The sequence below is a fragment of the Dama dama genome, chromosome 24 (genome assembly GCF_033118175.1).
Source record: "Dama dama isolate Ldn47 chromosome 24, ASM3311817v1, whole genome shotgun sequence".
Lineage (NCBI taxonomy): Eukaryota > Metazoa > Chordata > Mammalia > Artiodactyla > Cervidae > Dama > Dama dama.
In genome coordinates this window covers 49007753-49029278 of record NC_083704.1, presented here as the reverse complement: position 1 = coordinate 49029278, position 21526 = coordinate 49007753, and the positions used below count along the sequence as shown (strand labels likewise).

Here is a 21526-nt window from a genome sequence, read left to right as displayed (position 1 = left end):
CCAGCTATTTAAACCCTTTCAGTTCAGTTGCTCAGTCGTGTCCGACTCTTTGTGACCCCATGAACCGCAGCACGCCAGGCCTCCCTGTCCATCACCAACTCCCAGAGTTTGCCCAAACTCATGTCCACTGAGTCAGTGATGCCAACTAACCATCTCATCCCTTTCAGTCCAGAGCAGTTTTCATTCAGCCACACATTTTCCTATATAATTTACAGATGAGAAAGAGTTCACTAAGTTACTGAATCAAAATTTAATTATAGTGTCCAACTTATAATACTAATACCATTTATTGAGCCCTTACATTAAGTATACTGTCACCCTGCTTCTTTAACTTATATGCAGAATACATCATGCCAAATGCCAGGCTGGATGAAGCAGAAGCTGGAATCAAGATTGCCAGGAGAAATATCAATAACCTCAGATACGCAGATGACACCACCCTTATGGCAGAAAGTGAAGAACTAAAGAGCCTCTTGATGAAAGTGAAAGAGGAGAGGGGAAAAGTTGGCTTAAAACTCAACATTCAGAAAACTAAGATCATGGCATTCAATCCCATCACTTCATGGGAAATAGATGGGGAAACAACGGAAACAGTGACAGACTTTATTTTGGGGGCTCCAAAATCACTACAGATGATGACTGCAGCCATGAAATTAAAAGACACTAGCTCCTTGGAAGAAAAGCTATGACAAACATAGACAGCTTATTAAAATACAGAGACATTACTTTGCCAACAAAGGTCCGTCTAGTTAAGGCTATGGTTTTTCCAGTAGTCATGTATGGATGTGAGAGTTGGACTATGAAGAAAGCGGAGCACCAAAGAATTGATGCTTTCGAACTGTGGCATTGGAGAAGACTCTTGAGAGTCCCTTGGACTGCAAGGAGATCCAACCAGTCCATCCTAAAGGAAATCAGTCCTGAATATTTATTAGAAGAACTGATGCTGAAGCTGAAACTCCAATACTTTGGCCACCTGATGCAAAGAACTGACTCCTTGGCAAAGACCCTGATGCTGGGGAAGACTGAAGGCAGGTGAGAAGGGGACGACAGAGGATGAGATGGTTGGACGGCATCACCGACTTGATAAGACATGAGTTTGAGTAAGCTCTGGAAGTTGGTGATGGACAGGGAAGCCTGGCGTGCTGCAGTCCATGGGGTCGCAAAGAGTCAGAGATGACTGAGCAACTGAACTGAACTGAACTGAACTGAGCTACTTCAGGACGGACACTAATAAGCTCTTTCCAAGCATAATCTCACTTGATGCTCACTGCGTTCCTCACGAGAGACATGCAACCATCTGGTCCATTGTCCAGTGAGGGGCTCGGGATCTTAGAGACCCAAGGTCACATATCAAGCAAGGGTAAAAACCAGCCCTTCCCAGTTGTGCCTCATTCTAATCATGGCAGACGGCAAAGGCTCCCTCCCTAACGAGGCTGCACTGAACCCTCTCACCAAGGAGATTTCAACATGGCCTCTGTTCTGTTCTTAGCAGGCCTGCAAAACCCTGTCTTAGCAAGAACCTGTTAAGTCAGTTTAAAGAGAATACTCCACCCTAGATACCTGATGATGTTCCCCATCCTTCTCCTTTGATGTCTAAGTCCTTGGCCTGCCTTAAGCAAGAATTCTCCTACCCAAGACATCTCCCCTTAGTAATTTTCCACCCACTAATTTTCCACCTCACTCTGTTCACTGGCTATAGCCTCCAGCTGTCTTTGCTGTATTCCAAGTTGAGCCTATTCTCTCTCCTCTAGGGTAATGCCCCTATTGCAGTAGTCTTGAATAAAGTCTTCCTTTCATTTTAACAAGTGTCAGAATAATTGTCTTATGAACTCAAGAATGATACCTCAACGAAACAACAATTCTCAGGAGCTTCTGGAACCAAGCTGCTACCATCTAGAAGACTGCACAGCTTTGTGGGGCTGCACCCCACAGGTCTACAAGGCCCATACTTGCACAGGTTCAAAACCAAAGTAAAAGCTTGGAGTTAGCAACAGAGACGCCAGTGGTTTCCTGGATGGGGGAGCTTACCGTGTGAAGCAAGGTTCCGGAGTGAGAAGCCACTGTGCACGGCAGACGCTGGGCAGAACATGGCGGCAGCCCTCATGCCCGAGGAAAGAGGAGGTTACTAGTTATAAGGGGGAAGTGATGTCAGGTTGGCTCACTGGTTGCCGGGGAAACCAGCAGAGAAGCACGCCCCTCACAGGCCCCTTTGATAAGCTATCCTGATGCAGGTGTTTTGATTTAAAGGATAGAACAATCACCAGCTGGGGCAGGGAAAGCATGCAGAAAGGTCAGTCATGTGAAGAGGGTGTAGGTGAAGCAGGGAATGTACAGAAAGCAAGAGAATAGCCATCTGCGTGGCCTGACCATACAGACTTGCACATACTAGGACATTCAAGCACTATTTAAAATCAGTATTTGATCTGATAGGAGGAAAAAGTAGAAGAGCACCAAGCACCTAAATGAGGGAAGTGAAGGCCGGTAGGCCCATGTGGAATCAGTCACACTTCAGTACCTGCACCGCTGCTTCCCCCAGTCCACCCAATGATTTGTGGGCATGTGACTTTGAGACACCTCACTTTCTCACTCTCCTCATCACCAACACTTGCCTTCTGGACCGCAAAAGCTAAGAGAACAGAGGTGAAAAAACCTAACATCTAGATCTGCAGGTTCAAAGCACTCCACTCACAGACCAAAAAGGGTTGTATCCCAAAGTCCAGATCATATAAGGCCCAACTCATGCTGAAGGTTCACTGTGGAGACCACTCCCATGTGCCTCCATCCTGAACTTGCAGGGTTTAGAAAGGAGAGTGGGGAGGATGGGAATCTAACAACTGCTTCACAAGAACCCTTCTCAAAAAGGCTTTGGGGACAGATTCCAGGAGAGAGACTTCCTATATTACACATACACACAAGATTTCACACATATACATGCACACACATACATACAGTAGTAGTAGTACTGTTGGTCGCTCAGTCATGTCTCTTTGTGACCCACGGACTGTAGCCTGCCAGGCACCTCTATCCATGGGAATCTCCAGGCAAGAATACTGAAGTGGGTAGCCATTCCCTTCTCCAGGGGATCTTCCTGACCCAGGGATTGAACCCAGGTCTCCTCCATTGCAGGCAGATTCTTTACCAACTGAGGCACACATACGCATGCACACACATAAATGCACAGAGTTGCTTTTGCTCTGAGAGAAAAGGTGCTAAGGGAAGACACTGGGAAGTATTGTCAAAGCATACAAACTCATCTTACCCCTGAGTCATCACCATAATGATAATAACCAAAACAAAAATAATAGCAGCCTCTAGTTATTGAAGTCTTATTGGTGCCAACAGTGTACTAGTGACTTAAATCATTGTGTTTACTCCTAATGGCCCTATGGGTTGGTTAGATTTCTCAATGAGGAAATAAAACCTTAGAGAGGTGAAGTAACATGTGCAGCAGCACCCAGCAGAGCCAGGATTTCTACCCAGATCTGTCCAATTCCAAGGCCAGTGTTCTTTTCACCTCATCTATAAATTCATATCAGGAATCATTCTATCAAACACATGAGTATGACACAATACTCAGTGTCTCAAAGTCAAAAGTCTTTCCTGAGCCAAGAGTTTCACATAGTAACACACAATAGCCACAGAGTAGGTGCTCACTAAATACTTGCTGAATGAATATGTTTAGGTTCTTAAACCATATTTTCAGTTTATTGAGTACTGTATCTTCTGTTGCAGGACTCTTATCACCAGATTTTTCTACTTCTGTTGGTAACAACAATTAAAACTGTTATACCCCTTTGGCATAGACTGAATGTGTCTCCCCTAAAATTTGATTAGGACATGAGGCTGGAGCACTTATGAATGGGATTAGTACCCTTATAAAGGAGACCCCAGAGAGCTCTCTTGCTCTGTCCCTGCCATGTGAGGATGCAATAAGAAAATGGGCATCGACAACCTGGAAGAGGGCCCTCACTAGAACTTGTCCATACTGGCAATCTGATCTCAGACTTCCAGGCTCCAGAACAGTGAGAAATAAATTTCTGATGTTTATAAGCCACCGAGTTACAGTATTCTGTTACAGTAGCCTGAACTAAGACACCCATTGATCCCATAATTGAACTGCTAGGAATCATATCCAAGAAGATAATCATAAAGTCTCTTTTGAGAGACAGGAGGAGATAAAGAGAAAAAAAAAAATTTTTTTAATTCCCAATGTGGACACTGTGGGGCTTCCCAGGTGATGCCAGTGGTAAAGAACCTGCCTGCCAAAGCAGGAGAAAACCACAGGCTCGATCCATGGGTAGGGAAGATCCCCTGGAGGAGGGCATGGCAACTCACTCCAGTATTCTTGCCTGGAGAATTCCATGGACAGAGGAGCCTGGCAGGCTACAGTTCATAAGGTTGCAAAGAATCAGACACGACTGAAGTGACTTAGCATGCAGAAGCACCTGGACACTGCATTTTCCATTTACTTGAGCTCAACAGTAAGAATATCGTATATTTTAAACAAGAGATGAATCCTTTGGAGGAAGTCATATGTTCTTTTCTCATTGAAAAGGTAAAATTTTCAGTTCATGCTGCCAGAGTGTTTTCCAGTATCCGACACATGGTCACACTTGGTTTACACATAGTAGCCCCTCAAAGATAGGATAAAATCAGTTGACTGGAGCCATGAGCTAATTGTCAGAGACGGTCCATTAAATTCTTATGCTCTCTCTCCTCTACAGCTGGTAAGAATGTAAACTGAAACACCCTCTCAAAGGGCAGAGTGGCCATCTGGATCCAGAGACTCAAATGTGTGCCTTCCCTTTGATCTCCTGAGTCCATTCCTAGGAATTCGACCCAAGGAAATCATCTGAAAAGCAAGCAGTAATTTAGGTTGCAGAACATTCTTTGAGTTTTCTCATGTTGACGAAGTCTAGCAAACAACTGCAATGTAGAATACAGGAAAAATGATTAAATAAGTTGTGGTTCAGCCATTTGGTGGATGATGAAGTGGAGAATGATAAAAATCCCATCTCTCACATATATTTTATGGTATGGGTAAAAGCTTACTATAAAACATTGTGACTCAAAACTCAACTGTTATTAAACCAATTTTTCTAAAAAATAAAAATTAGATAAGTTGTTTTATCTTTACATATATGCATATCAAAGATTCTAAGAACATACTCCAAAATGCTAATTAATGAACAAAAATGCTGTCTTTGGGTACTAGAATTATTCTTTTATTTTCTTCTTTATACTGCATATTTTCCAAATGAACATGTATTTTTCCATCAGAAGAAGTAAAGATAATTTTTTCAATGAGTGAATTTCAAAATCTATGCTCACCTTAAGGGAAATTGATTTGTGACATCTATACCAGTCAAATCATCCCAGAGAAGTGACAATTCATTAAAGCACAACAAAACATAAAATTCCAAAGAATAAGATAAAACACATTCTAAATTATAACTCCAGTCATTCCCAGGAAGCTTTTCCTTACATTTAGCCTACTCCCTTTGACTGTAATTTAGAACCATGAAAAAGCTGGCTTAAAACTCAGCATTCAAAAAACTAACATCATGGCATCCAGTCACATCACTTCATGGCAAATAGATGAGGAAAAAGTGGAAGCAGTGACAGATTTTATTTTCTTATGCTCCAAAATCACTGTGCATGGTGACTGCAGCCATGGAATTAAAAGATGCTTGCTCCTTGGAAGTAAAACTATGACAAACTTAGAAACAATGTATTAAAAAGCAGAGACATCACTTTGCCAACAAAGGTCTATATAGTCAAAGCTGCGGTTCTTCCAGTAGTCATGTTCGGATGTGAGAGTTTGACCATAAAGAAGGCTGAGCACCAAAGGATTGATGCTTTTGAACTGTGGTACTGGAGAAGCCTCTTAAGAGTCCCTTGGACAACCAGGAGATCAAACCAGTCAATCCTAAAGGAAATCAACCCTGAATATTCACTGGAAGGACTGATGCTGAAGCTGAAGCTCCAATACTTTAACCACCTGATACAAAGAGCTGACGCATTAAAAAAGACCCTGATGCTGGGAAAGATTGAAGGCAAAAAGAGAAGAGGGCAACAGAGGATGAGATATAGTTAGACAGCATCACCAACTCAATGGACATGAATTTGAGAACTCCAGGAGATGGCTAAGGACAGGGAAGCCTCGAGTACTGCAGTCCATGGGGTCGCAAAGAGTCGGACAGGACTTAGTGACTGAACAGCAACAACTTGTTTGTAATGTGATCATTAGTCTCTGAATCCCTAGGTGTCACAAAGTGCCTGACACAGAGAAATAAATGTTTCTTTAATCTCAAGAGCAACCATCCAGTGAACTCTGGAAGCCGTGGTTTCATTATCCCCTCAAATAATTCTTATCCCCCTTCTTCTAGGAACAGCCCCCTTTGCTTTGGCTAACCCACGCTCCCTCCTCTTGACTCAGGTGAGGCTGTCTGCCATTCACAGCCACCTGACCAGACAAAAGGACAGTTCAAGAAGTGGGGTTATGAACCAAGTAGGGGCAAAGTTCTTCCTAAAATCAACATGGGAATACTGAAGGACAGAAGCACTTTCCCCCACTGCACCACAGAGGCCAAATGCTTAGAGCATTTGGGGGCCACCTTCTCCATATGAAAAGTCACATTAGAAAGCCATTTCTGCAGGAGGACAAAAGGATACTGACAAGAAGAGGGAAGGACAGCTGTGAGATAAACAGAGATGAGACAAGGGCTGCAGAAAGATGCCCAGGTTAAGAGGAGCAGAAACCAATGAAAGAGTAATCTAGAAGCCTGGAAACCCCATTTCCAGCCAGGAATGATGACCTCATTCCTACAAGTTAGCCTCAGTTCTGTCCTTTCCAGAAATCGTGAGACAATAAATTCCCATTTTCCTTAAGTTGATTTGGTTTCAGTATCTATATGTAAAACCAAAACTGTCCTGACTTCTTTGCTATAAACATGAAATATTACATTAGAATTCTTAAGAAATATTACATAGGAAAAAAAATACTGCTTTGTTTCTGAGAGATAAAAACCATGCCTGATAACTTACTTACTTAAAATAGCTGAAAACACTTGAAAAGTTGCCAAGCTGATAGATACTGATGATAAAGTTGACAATAAAAATCTCTCATGAAAAATTTGAATGTGAGGCAAAGCTTATAGGATTGGGATATAAAAAATATGTATTTATTGAAAGGTAGCATTAATACTAGCACATTAAGTTAAAATGTGATTTCTAAAAGATAGATTCTCTATTCAGTTAGTAAGACTATTTAAGATGCTCACAATTAAAGAACCAACTGAAAACTCATTTCATCTCAAGGTCCCACCTTCTCTAAAGTTAGCACATAAAGGGCCCATTTGGGACACATACGTCAGGCACAATTTTTCCATGATTTCCCCTAAAATAGATCACGATTTTTGCTGTAATTAGTGAATAAAAAAAACTGAGGGGATATTCTGACAGGCAGCACCTCCAATGTGCACTGTATATAGATTGGAACATTTTGCCTAAGTATTATTAATGACCCATAAGCCATAAGATGAAATGCAAAACCATGGGCAAAACACCTTAAGCTAATGGAGCCTTGTAAATCAGAAGGCAGTGCCTGAAGGGAAGTACACTGAGAACTAAAAACACATATTAAAAACCCAAATCGATCAGGCAACAGACCAAAAATGCCATCTAAATAACAATTAGAAGTTGAGTTCACGTAAGTTAGGGCTTACTTGAAAACTATATCTGAGGATAAAAAGACAATTTTGCCTCTGTACTCCGGTGAGTGATCCTTCCATTCATCCACTTGCTGAATGAACAAGCACACAAAGTTTGCAGCTGAACACCAAGCATGGGATACCTGTGGATAAACAGAGTGGGTGGGCCTCAACCCTCATGGAGCTTACAGTTTTAAAGTAGTTTAAATGCACCGAGTATTTTTTAAAAATGAAACAAGATTAAGCAATTTAAAACAGTTCACTGAAGCTGGGTTCTAAAGGGGAAGAGATGCTAGTTAGATGAGGAAGAATGAGGGGGAGAGAACTCAGACAAAAGAACACCAAGTACAAAACCCCTAAGGAGAGGAATAGGTGTATTAAAAGTACTTAGAGGAATCTAGGAAAGAGACAGCACAGTGCTGTGGCTAAGAGCATGGACTCTAGAGTCAATGGACCTGGGTCTGAGTTCTAGGTCTGCCCAACATTTGTTAACCAGGTGACCCTGAGTAAGTTTACTTATCCTCTCTGTGCTTCCTATTTAAAATAGGAATAATAATTTCTATACATTGGAGTTTTTAGAATAGTATCTGGCACATGGAAAAGTATTAAATAGTATGGTTGGAACACAGAGAAAAGGTTAGAGTAGTGTGAGACTGGGACCAAACCACACAGGGCCTTGATGAGAAGAAATATAAGTAGACCGAGTCTTTTTAAAAGATCCCACTGGCAGTTATCAGGGGTGTGGTAATGAATGGAGATGTACCAGTCGGCAAGTAAGAAAGTTTCTATGGTATGTGGCTAAAAAAGAAGAACAGATCAGTAGGGGTAGTGTGAAGGTCTTGGAAAATGTTTATATGACATTATTACTCTACATGTTTAAGATTTCAATTTTATCATCAATAAAAAAGAGAAAGCCAGATACTAACCCATCTATCTTTATTACTCTAACTCCTACTAGAAAAACACATGAACTGTTTTATATTCTCAGAATTTTAATAGGGGCATGGGAGGTATGGTCCAGTGACAATTTGAGAAAAATAAATTTGCACAGACAGATACCTAAGGCAAAGTCTCAACACTAGGACCAATTGAGCCTGGCCTTAATAGTGAGTGCATAAGCCAAAGAGGGCTTAAGAAGTGCTTCAAGCTCCCAGATACATGCATTTTCCTCCACGTGTTTTCCTACTGGAAAACAGGCTAGCTCTTTAGAAGAATGACTGCCAAAAGGCATGCCCCACATCTGCAAGCAGGAAGGCACATGTCCACTGTGCCAAACCACAGTTCCCATACTCTGGCTACCAGGTAGACCCCAGCCTGTCAGCACAGAAGTAAGAGCTCAGGTTATAGAGTTAAGAAGCTCAGACCCCAGGTTTGGGTTCTAGCTCTACCACAGACTGGTTATGTGACTCTAAGTAAGTTACCTAATCTCTCTATAATCCTCTGGACCCTCATCTGCAAAATGGAGAAAGCAATTTCACTTGTCCCTAAGGGTTGTTATGAGAATGACTTGATATACTATTTATAAAGTATTTCTCATATGGAACAAGCACTTGATAAATGGCAGTTAAAATTATTATCTCTGTGTGATTACTTCAATGCCACCAAAACTGGGGATTAGAAGAGTTAAGGAAAGAAAACACTGTTGGTAAACTGGTTACCTGTTTAGGAAAATTGGCCTATCGACTAAAATGGTGAAGATATACCTACCCCTCACTCCGGTACTTCCACTCTTAAGTGTATACCCAACATCCTATATCCACCAAAAGACAAGAACAATAAAGTTCATAGGAGTATCATTAGGGGGAACATTGACTGAAACTGCCCACCCTGGCCAGGCAAGATAGAAGCCACTTGCATGAGTTATCTTACAACAGGAGGTCCTGTCAAGGAACGCAGAACTAACAAGCTACCACCAACTGGAAGAACCTGGGAAAGGAAAGAGAAGACACCAGTTCATGTGTCCTACCAACCTCCCAGAATCCATCTCACTGGAATGCATCTTGGCTGAGCAATGTGCACACCACCAGGAAGGACCCTGAGTCAGAATGATTGGCTACAGACAACCAGGAAGCTAACCCCAAGACTGTGAGTCACATGGCAGAGCGGTTTTCCCAGGTTCACTTACACTGCTGCTCTCTGACCAGGTGCCCATTCACGATGAAATCTCTTGCTTTCTCAGCACATGAGTCTCCTTGGACAATTTATTTCTGAGTGTTAGACAGAGTATGCTCTTGGGACCTGGGCTAGGACCCCTTCCTATAACATATCACTCCTAACAGCCAAAAACTGGAAATAACCCAAATGTCCATCAACAGTAGAATGGGAAAATAAATAATGAAATGACGGTATTTTATGTGATAAAATACCACATGATCCCAAAAATTAAAAAAACAAAGTTATTCTCAACAAAAGGGATGAACTTCTGTGGGATTCTGGGGGAGAGAAGGACTTTTCTCCCTGAGGCAGCCAAGCTGCAAGGATGAGTCTGGACCTTCTGGAGGCCACTTTCTCCAGCTGGGCAAAGGAAGCAGCGTCAGCATAGGGGATAAGACATGGCTGACAGAGAAGCAAAGAGAGCTCAGTGCTGGAGAGAGAAAAGGCAAGGGCTTGAGAATAGTCCCTCAGGCCAACAGGAGCAGAAGCCAGCAAAGGCAGAAAAGGCTCTGGAAGCCTTGAATCTCTAGTTCTACCTCTGCTGCCCTGATTTCTGCAACTTAGCCTCAATTCTGTTCTTCCCAGCTATGGCAAGACAAGATAGACCAGATCTTGCACTCAATTCTAATAACAAAAGTAAATAATATGAGAGAATTTCTCTTAAGGATTTCACAGTTTAATTAGGAAAACAGACATCCCAACAGATAGCTGCACAGCACTATAGAAATGTGAACCTTAATCAGACTAGAGAAGGAGAGGGAAGGGTCAGGAAAGGCCAGCTGTGAGTTGAGATCAACAGAATAATTTGGATTCATTAGGAAAAATGGAAGGTAAAGGATGGTCAAGTTAACATGGGTGAGGGGCAGGAAACAAAGGGAGGAAGGTAAGAAAAAGAATTAGTGGAAGGGCAACAAGCACTCTGGTGTTGCTAGAGTGACCTGTGGTTGGCAGGAGAACCCAGGAAGCTGTCATAAAGGAGCCGAGAGCCACTTAAAGGATTCTGGACTTTGTCATCTAGACAGAAAAGCCTTTGGAAAGCTTTAATCATGGGAACAATGGGGTCCAATTTCCCTTTTAGAAATAACAAGATGTTTTCTAAGTCCACTGTCTGCCAGCAGGAATCTCTCTCTTACTCCCTCCCTCTCTCACCAGGCTCCTCCCACTATAGCCCAACACCCTGATTCTCTAAAACTCCGACCAGCACAGACATGTTCATTTCTTGCATTTGTCACCCTATGACGTGAATAATACAGACAGCATCAGCTATGACAGAAGCAGCAGATCAGCTGTCCTGAGAGCTGGGTTTCAGTCCTGACCCACCACTACCAGGCCTTGTAACCCAGCGTGAGCCACTCATGCCTTCTACTCTATCTCCTCCACAGGCAAAATAGGAACTAGGAGATCAGTTCTGGATATCTCAGAGGGCTGCTGTGAGAAGGGTTTTACAGTGGGTCAAAAATCACATCACCAGCATCCTTGAACTTGCCACAGGGTTTTAGAAATAGTGGTATCCTTAGGCAAAATAGCATCAAACAGCATGCTTTATTTGATCTCTTATTAATTAAAAGTATATAAATTCTATCATGTGGCAAACATATATAAATATGGCATCCAAATTTTATTTAAAGTCAATTAATAAGAATTTCTCATATCTGCCCATATCTCATATTATATTTGAGGTAACTTATTTTTATTTCATTGTTTTTTTCTGTAATATGGACAGTATTAACTAGCACTAAGAAGATATATCTTGTTGGATACCTATTATGTAGCTCAAAATGAAAGAACAAAAACTATGTTAAAATAAGATGAAGACACAAGACTTAGAAAAAAGAACACAGATACCCCAACAGTGTTCTCTATAGGCAATAAGACACTGGTACCTCAGCAGGGTATCAAAATCCCTGAGGAAGAATCACATGTTTCCTGAAATTAGGTAGCAATATTGCCTCTAAGGTGAAGCTGCATTAATCTAGTGAGAGAATCACTGAAGTTTGGGGATTTTTTTTAATCTAACTAATTTACAGAGCATATATTTCATGCATTATTAATTGCCTTGGGGCAAGTTTTCTTTTAACGGCATATATAATAGTCTGACAACTGCCCACAAGGTGGCACCAAACTCATGCCCAGAAGACAACCAAGGGAATTTTTTTTTTTAATCGTAAAGCAGACGTTCCAAATACTCAACAGCTTCCTTTATAGCTTATCCCCAACAATGAGCCACATTTATAGATATTAGCTTCTTCTCTCTATATGATACAGAAGTTAAAACCTATTGCCGCCTACAAGAAAACTTAAAGTAGATAGACCTCCTCTCAAGATAGATCTGTTCTACTTCTGCACAGAGTTTTCAACAGAAAAAAAAAAAAACCAAAGTATGTAACTCCTAAAAATAAATGTCCCACTTCTAAAGGGGAAAAATTCTGAAACTAACTTAACACACTGAATGGCACCCAGAAGTTGATCATTCCTTCGTTTTAAACTTTATCTAATTGAGCTTAGATGAGTGGAGCAAATCTTTCAAGACCTGAATGTTATTTAAAAATTGAAACAGAATTGCAATTAATACTTAATGTATTATGGTTATTTTTAAAGAGTGAGATCTATTCTTGGAGACCTTCTCCTCTCTATTCCCCTCCACTCTATTGCTTCTTATAAAGGCTGTTCTAAAGTGAACTGGTCCACACCAGGATAGAGCTCTCGGAAACTCTAATGAAAGTCATTCTGGGAACAGACACAATGCATCACTGTTGGGTTAGGGGATGTTTCTGCCAATTAAAAACAGCGCACTGGGCCTGAGCCCCTGGGAGCTGAGCCTTCCATTTCGAAAAAGCAGAGGTTGTACAGATCTTTAGATTATCCTCAAAGAGCCAGTTTCCTGTTAGCATGAAAAGAGGAAGCTACCTGTTAGGAACAGAGCACCCGCCACACAGAAGGGGGACCATCTGTGAAGGGCTTGTGTCAAGACTTCACCAACCTTTTACCAAAAAAAAAAAAAAACAAAGAAAAGCTAAAAGAACAAGGTAGATAAACCTCATTCTGAGACCACCAAGCTACCTTTCATCAAGCAGCATCCCAAGAAGCTTCTCGAAGCCTGTTAGCAATCATGAGTCATTTGTTCAGCCTCCAGAACATTGCTCCACCAAAGAAACATCCTTAATTGCAAGTTCCTGGTTTCCATATATTTGTGATTCCTGAAAATACAAGGTAAACTTCATGTCCACCTATTTATGTTTCCTAAGCAAGGCATCACACACCCCTAGACCACATGCAAGTAGTTTGAGGTCTCCAGGACAAGGCATTCTGGGAGGTTTGTGAAGGTGCTCTCTGTAGCCGGTGTGATCCACCGAAGCAGACACTCCCACAAGCTGGCTGGAGAGGCAGGGTGGCAAAGGGAGGCAGGAGTGTGACTGCATCAACAATGATCATAGAACCTGCTCATTTGACTCTGCATTCTGCAAACCTGCAGGGCTGACCCTCCCACGCTGCCTCTTTCTCCACTTGAGGAATACACTACTCTAGCGTCTCAGAACACAACTGTTTTCCAAGCAATCTCAGCATGGGGCAATCTGGCTGACGTTTTACCTCAAACATCCTAGATCATTTTTTAAATGCTGCAACAAGCCCTTTCTTTCCCTGATTTTTAAACCAACAGTGTTACTTACTGGCATCACAGAATGGAGAACAAACTCATACAATAATGTAATAACAAAGCACATATCACTTCTCTTAATTCACCAAGCAATGCAAAAAGAATTTAACAAGGATATAGCATGATGCAGTGATGCAGCTTTGATTAAAAGAGGTAGAAAATTACCATTCATTAGACATTTCCCATGTGCCAGCTACTATGGTAAGCATGTGTAAGTTTTCTTTTAAAATCATATTTCACAAATGCAAACTTCAGAAGGACCCATGACAAATCCCTGAGTGTGCCCTTCTGTAGCATTCAAAACACACATTTACCGCCATGATGACACAGAGGTTAAGCAGCCCTCATCCCTGCTCTCCAAGGACTCACACCCTGGAGGAGAACCAGTATGAGGCTTCTGTGAAGTATGTACCAGGTACTACCAAGGAGAGGGTGATTACTCATCCATGCATGCTAGACCCTACCTTTATTAGAACAGTGCTTAATTGATGAAAGAGAAATAAAGTAGAATATACAACTGAATAGACTGGAATAGGAAAAAAAATCAGTAAGAAACTGAGAAAAGATTTTCCATGGGATGAAGAAATGATCTCTAACATGGGGATCCTCTCTTAGCTCACAAGAGAAAAATAAGTTCTCTAAGAAAAGGGGTGTTTACTTCAATGAAGTTCAAGCCCCTCAGCTTTCTTTGCCTGATCTGCCCATTCCCTTTACCTCTTCTCCCACTCAGGTCCTAGGCTGACCACATCCCTAACTTTACAAGCACTACCAGGCCATACCAAGCTTTCTTCCCCTCATACCACGTGCTCTTTCTCCCTCCAAAAGACTTATTCTGACTTGTTTTTAAGGAACCACCTCCTTTATGCAGCCTGCTGAGTTATACACACACATACCCCTCCACACACACACACACATACAGGCTTTGCTGGTTACAAATTCTAAGGCCAACATTTCCCCACTAGGCTATAAACTCCTTGAAGGAAGGGGCTTTGTCCTATTAGTTATTCTGTCCCCAATGCCTGTAACATGATAAGTGTTTAATAGATAATTATCAAATTATAGAATTTTTATTTCTAGATAACTTGACTTTCTCCTGCAAAAGACTAAAGGCTCATAGAAAACCAAAAGTGCCTGGCTTCCAGAAAGTGTACCAGAAATTTTCAGTAAATAAGTAAACAGTAAACCTCAGGCCACAAGACAGAGTTGTCTAAATTACTGTTCCTTATTGTAAGGCTCAATCGCTTCAGTCATCTCCAACTCTTTGTGACCCTATGGACCATAGCCCACCAGGCTCTTCTAAGCATGGGATTTCCCAGGCAAGAATACTTGAGTGAGTTTCCATTGCCCTCTCCAGGGGATCTTCCTGACCCAGGGATCAAGCCCAAATCTCCTGTATCTCCTGCACTGCAGGCGGATTCTTTGCTGCTGGAAGAGCCCTCCTTATTATCGAAAAGTGGTTTTTTAATAACAAATTCTCTTCTTTTACAAAGTCTTGTCCTTGTTGGCTTTGCACATTCTGTTGTTTACATTCAAATGCAAGAGCGAAGACTCCAATAGCAATGAAGAAAGGATTACTTATTTCAATAATCTTATCTGTTGAAATTTAACTTTCTTTCCCCCAAAGAATACAATGCATGATCCCTAGCTCCTAACTCAGCTATGCCTGTGATACAAGGACTTGTCAAAGTAAATAGACAGAGAGAGGCAAATGGATATTTCAAATACCACATAAAACAAAATATCCTTTTACATTTGAAAAATAAATATCATTTCATTGCTCATATCTCCTGGATAAAGTGGCAAGAAGAAAAAAAAACGAAGAAAACAAACATAAGGAGAAGACCCAGGGTCTTGCAGAATGTTTAATAACCTGGGTTAAGCGGGCCACTTGAGTCTTTGAACACAATCAGGCCTCCAACCTTTGGGGCAACAGCCCTTCCCTCCTCCTCCTCCTCCTCCTCTTCTTTTCCACTCGCCCTGATCGGCACGCTGAGGGAGCCAGACAGCAACATGCCTTCATGTGGTCTGTTGAGCACAAAGCTCACAGTTACTGTAACCAAATGCCCTAATGCCTGCTTCCAATAAATGCCTGCACCATCGCTCAAAAGGAAGAGCCAGGAGGCTTCTCCCAGCTCCATTCCTCTGCCTCAGCCCCTGCACACCAAAACCTTAAGAAGTGGTAGGGAAAAAACATCATCCTTCAATAAAAGATGAACCTTTACATCAATATATAATGTGTTTACTATGAAAATAATTGAAATTATTTCCCTAGTTGATTTTTTTCTATTATCAAGCCACTTCTTCACATCATTCAGTTCAGTTCAGTCGCTCAGTTGTGTCTGACTCTTTGAGACCCCATGAACGGTAGCATGCTAGGCCTCCCTGTCCATCACCAGCTCCCAGAGTTTACCCAAACTCATGTCCATTGAGTCGGTGATGCCATCCAGCCATCTCATCCTCTGTCGTCCCCTTCTCCTGCCCTCAACCTTTCCCAGCATCAGGGTCTTTTCCAACGAGTCAACTCTTCGCGTGAGGTGGCCAAAGTATTGGAGTTTCAGCTTCAGCATCAGTCCTTCCAGTGAACACCCAGGATTGATCTCCTTTAGGATGGACTGGTTGGATCTTCTTGCAGTCCAAGGGACTCTGAAGAGTCTTCTCCAACACCACAGTTCAAAAGCATCAATTTTTTGGCGTTTAGCTTTCCTCACAGTCCAACTCTCACATCCATTCACATCATTAACCCCAAGTAAATAAGAAATTGGGATTGGAGCATTTTCACTAATGGAACATCAGTTGATTCCACGGTGCTCTTGTGATAGTGAGTCATTCATTCAACAGTGCTGAGTGCCTACTATGTGTCAAAGGTTATTACACTTTACATTCTACTCATCTGTCAGATGTTTCAAGGACAGAGACATGTACTCCCAGTTCTAAGCACTGTGACTATTACAGACATGAAAAGATGTACAAAACACCTTCAATGATAGAGTCAACAAAATCCTCACGGGATGTGTTGATGAAAAGCACACACACCAGCCAAAGTGCACGTGGTTCTCCTCAAGGCCACTTATGGCACCACAACAAGGGATCCAGCTTAACTTTCTCTAAAATCAATGAAGCCTGAATATAAGATGCCTTTCATGGGTTTTATTCAATTATTCATCAGTAGCTTTTATTGAATATCTATTTATGGCAACCCACTCCAGTATTTCTGCCTGAGAAATCCCATGGATAGAGGAGGCTGGTGCGCTACAGTCCATGAGGTTGCAAACGAGTTGGACATAACTTAACAATTAAACCACCACCACCGCCTGGAGACATAACACTGAGAAAGAGAGGTATAGCCCAACCCTTGTGGAGCTCACAGTCTAGGTAGAAGAGCAAGCATCTAGCTAAACATTGCCCAGAAAAAAGCAGTAGAGGCTATGAAAGTAAAACACAGGTGCTCTAATTCAACAGAGACAGGAAAATGGAAATAACTGGTTTGTGCAAACAATCATTTGTGTGGTGAAAGAGAAAATGGTACTGGGGGACTGAAGAGGTGAGGAAGAGTTATCTAGTTCAAAAACAATGTGGCATTTATACAAAAAGGAAGACTACAGGCTTGGGGAGAGAAAGAGAGCATGAAGAAAACTGTCTAGAAAATAGCAGAGAGCTCAGCTGGAAGGTTCTGCAGTGAACTTTTATGTGAGAGTGTGTGAGAGCAGTAAAGGGGCATCAGAGCACTAAGACTTCTGCTGTCTTAGAGAACCTATTCCCCACACACACGCCCACACTTGGGAATACTATGAGATAGTAGGGCAAACACAGCATAAGTCACTGAGTATGGAGGCTCTGAGTGGCTTCTGGGAAACTGGGAGCCATGAATCACTTTCCACTCTGCCTGTAGCTTGCACCAGGCCAAGGGGTGAAAGAAAGTGACCTCATATAGCTTTCAAAGCCTGGCTCTCTTTATTATTTGGAGATTTACCCCTTGCCCCAAAGGAAGGCCAAAACCACCCAAAAGGATATTACCCTAGAAGAATCACTGGGACACAGGATATAAATATTTTGGAGGTTTGTGAAACATTTTCTTCATTTCGACTTCTTATGTTACTACAAATATCTATGCAATAGAATTTAGTGTAACATTTTAAATAAAAAAGATCCACTATGCCTACAAAAGAGCTGCCCTTTTTGAATTTGCTAACAATATTTTTAGAGACTACAGTCTGATCTCCATAGCTGTCAGTATTTTTTAAACTTCTACTTGCTAACTAGAACATTTTAAAAACTGATACTAGCCAACATTAACATTCCTCATCCTTTCATAAGATCATGACAATAAAAAAAATAATGACTTTTCACTAATATTGATTAAAAAGTATTTTGGTCACCTAAGCCAGTGTTGAAAAATAAGGTCTTTGATTCTTAAAGTACATGCTATCCTCCCCTAAAAAAAGAATAATAACGGTAGCTTAGTAATGTTTGTTATTGAACTTAAATTATTTTTGCCCTATATTTATTTCATAGAAATAATTATTCCTTATTTTAAAGTAAATCATTCATCAACAATTACAATTACTCAAGTGCTAGATATTCTGTGAATTACTTGTGCCAAAGAGGAAAAAATGTTCAGAAACTATCCTCAAGAAAGTGACCACCTAGTAAAGAGAACCAGGCATGCAAGCAATTGTGTTTAATGTGTTAGTCTATGTAAAGAAGTGTATCCAAAGAACAAAGAGAACATTAAGAAAGGAACATCTAAGTGCATCTGGGAAATTCAGAAAGGGCTTATAGAGGAAGTAACTCTTAAGCTAAAACTTAAAGGACTTAAAGAGAGATGGACAGGCGGATTGAAGGAAGGTTTTTCTAGGCAGAGGACATTTCAGGGAGGTCAGTGAGGACAGAACGCACAGAGGGTACACCAGGAGACTGGGAAGGCTGTGTGTAAGCTTGCCTGTCATGCTCGGGAGTTTGCCTTCTCTCACGCTGGCACAGAATCCATGAAGATTTCTGAAAATCGAAGGGACATGATCCAATTTAGGTTTCCTATATATATGAAATGGGAATAAGATTATAAAAAGAGTGAGTAGTTAAAAAATAATAGTCTGGATGAGAGGTTATACATCCTGAAATAAGACAATACTGGTGGGAATCAACAGAGAGGTATACTACAAATGGTATTACGAAAATAGAAGCTAAGGGACCTGAAAATTGACTGGATATTGAGAGCAAGAGAAGACAGAATGTAAAACGTGATTTCCAGGTCTCTGGCAAGTAAATTTAGAGTTGTGCCATGCTATGACGTCAGGAACAGAGAGGGAGCAGACAGGAAAAGGAAGATAAGTTTTGGCTGAACACTGTAATGATCAGGCTAGATTAAAATAAACTATAGTAACTGCCAACCCCCAAATATCAGTGATTGAAATAATAAGGACAAAACTTTCTTTTATGCTACATGTCTATGGTGCTTCAACAGACCACCCCCAGGGGCACAGACTGACGGATACCCTGCCATCCGGAACACTGCTTGATGCAAGAGCAGGAAAAAAGTGTGCTAAGGATTCACACCCTGACAGTTAAATACTTTGATCCAGAAATGGGACACATCACTTCCAGTCACAATCTATCGGCTAGAAGTAGACATAGGACTGTGCCTAACTTCAAGAGCGAAGAGAAGTTGCAAACGTCCTGATGTAGACCAAAATAGTCCAGTAATAGAGGAGCACTAGATATCTGTGGTCATCAGTCATGTCCATGAGGGACATGTTAGGTCTGAAGCACCAGGAAGACAACTTAAGTATGCCATCTAGAAGGCCATCATCTATGCAGGCTAGAGCTCAGGAAAAGCATCAGGGTGGGAGACACTGACCAAGGAGCTACAAGAATAAATGTGGAAATTCTAGTTCTCAGGGCATCTATGTGAAAATGAATTTCCAAGGTTAACTGGTTCACCCACAGTTACAGAGCAGCATGAATATGGGGGCACCAGGTCTCCAGGAGTCTAACTTCAAACTCAACATTCTTTCAGAAGATGCCTCTAGTGAAATGTCTTATTTGGATAGACTCTGTTTAAGCAGCAATTATCTGTTCAAGAAAGATGGCAGGATCTCAATTTTATCAGCAGGTCCAAAAAATCACGCAATGTTTGTCCATTCTCTCAGAAAGCCTAGGTAAATTTTGGTGGCACTCACTCACACTTGCACAATGCCTTCATTTTTTTTTTAACATAAAGATTTATCCTGTGTGTCTGGTTTTTGTAGTGTCAGAGTTACTTTTCTAAACTTGTGTGTCATGCGTGCTAAGTTGCTTCAGTTGTGCCCAACTCTTTGTGACCCTATGGACCACAGTCCACCAGGCTCCTCTGTCCATGGGGTTCTCCAGCATGAACACTGGAGTGGGTTGCCATGCCTTCCTTGAGGGGCTCTTCCAGACCCAGGGATCAAACCTGTGTCTCTTACATCTCCTGCACTGGCAGGCAAGTTCTTTACCACTAGCACCACCTGGGAAGCCCTATGTGTCACGGTCTCCTATTTTAAATCAGAACTAAAATTTATACTAGAGATTTATAGTAGAAATTTATACTAGAGAAGAAGTCTGCAAACTTTTTTTGTGAACCAAATGGGCATGGCTGTATTCCAATAAAATCTGACTTATAAAAACAGCCAGCTAGCCATATTTGGCCCACAAGCTACAGTTTGCAAGCCTCTTCATTAAAGGACAAACTTAACTAATAACAATACTACATAGAAGTATATTATGAAGAAATAAGTAATTAGGGACTTCCTTGGTGGTCCAGTGGTTAGGACTTTGCACTTCCACTGCAGGGGTCACAGGTTCGATCACTGGTCAGGGAACTAGGTTCTCACGTGCCTCATGGCATGGCCAAAAAAAAAAAAAAAAATCACTAATTTGGAAATTAGTATTGTAAAAGATGGAACTCTGGAGACTACAAGGACAAACAAACTCTCTTAAATTACATTTATAAAGCTGGAACCATGGATTTTGTGCAGCACTTGTAAAGCCCTTCACAGTCCAGTCTCAAAGCTCCATACTTAAAAACTGAGCCCGTTTTGAAGCTGCTACCTCTCACCTCCGTCTTTCCATACCATTTCTGTGATGCTAGGGCTGGGGCTCTGTGAACTATGCTTCCACTTGTTAGCTGCTGTCTCTTAGGCTATGCCCAAAGAGTACACCAGATGGAACCTACATGCTGGAAGAGGGAGGTGTGGGTTGTTCCTTCCTGCCTATTACCTATTGGCTTCCTGTTCCTGTGGCTGGCCGAGGCCTGCTTCTTCACTCCAGAAGCTGCACTTCCTTTCTGTGGTGGCTGCTGACTGAAACCAGTTAGCAGTCTTTCTGGAACCATTGTGTTCCTCATGGACCACTGTTCTATCCTGTCTCCTCCTCAGGTCCAGGTCCCAGCCCTCCGCCCCTCACCTGAGCTCAGAGACTCCATAACACCAACGAGGCAGGACCATCTCTTAGAGGTCTGGGTACCGGGCCCTCAGCTTCCTTCTTCTGAGCTCAGAGGCCTCAGCACCAGCCATTATCTTGAAGACAGGAGTTTGGTCCCACAGGGCCCCTCCACCAAGCTTCCAAATTTTAATGATCCCAACCCCAGGAGTGGCAAATGCCTCCTATGGTTGCTACTTCACGATGCCTCAGTGTCGTCTTCTTGCTTTTTCAGTTCTTCAATATCTGGTTGATAATTTTTTGTATTAAATTCTCTCTGTTAAAATATTTAGTGTAGTTTCTGTCTTCTGACTCAACCCTGATACAAACACAGTCCAGCAATTTCAAAATAACTCTAATCTTTGATTTTGTTTCTTAAGCACTATGAAGTAGACACATAATTCTGAACTTTCCTTAAAATCCCATCTGCTGCTCTCAAATACTACAGCTGCTCCCATTCCTGACTCCTCGAGAGTCTCCTCTCCCCCTGAAATTCCTTCCACCCTTAGCTTCTCCTCTGTCCTCTTTTGTCTTCCTCCCCAATTTCTTTCCTCCTAATTGCCCCTCA

At 41.7% G+C, this 21526-nt stretch overlaps 1 protein-coding gene and 1 non-coding gene across 2 annotated transcripts in view; one reads left to right on the top strand and one right to left on the bottom strand.

The window, feature by feature from the left end:
- The window catches only part of ERC2 (ELKS/RAB6-interacting/CAST family member 2), a 988080-nt gene that overhangs the window by 846780 nt on the left and 119774 nt on the right, over positions 1–21526 (bottom strand). The gene's annotated exons all lie outside the window — the stretch shown is intronic.
- TRNAG-UCC (transfer RNA glycine (anticodon UCC)) lies at positions 20288–20360 on the top strand. The gene has a single exon. It is a non-coding gene; the product is annotated as a tRNA-Gly (tRNA).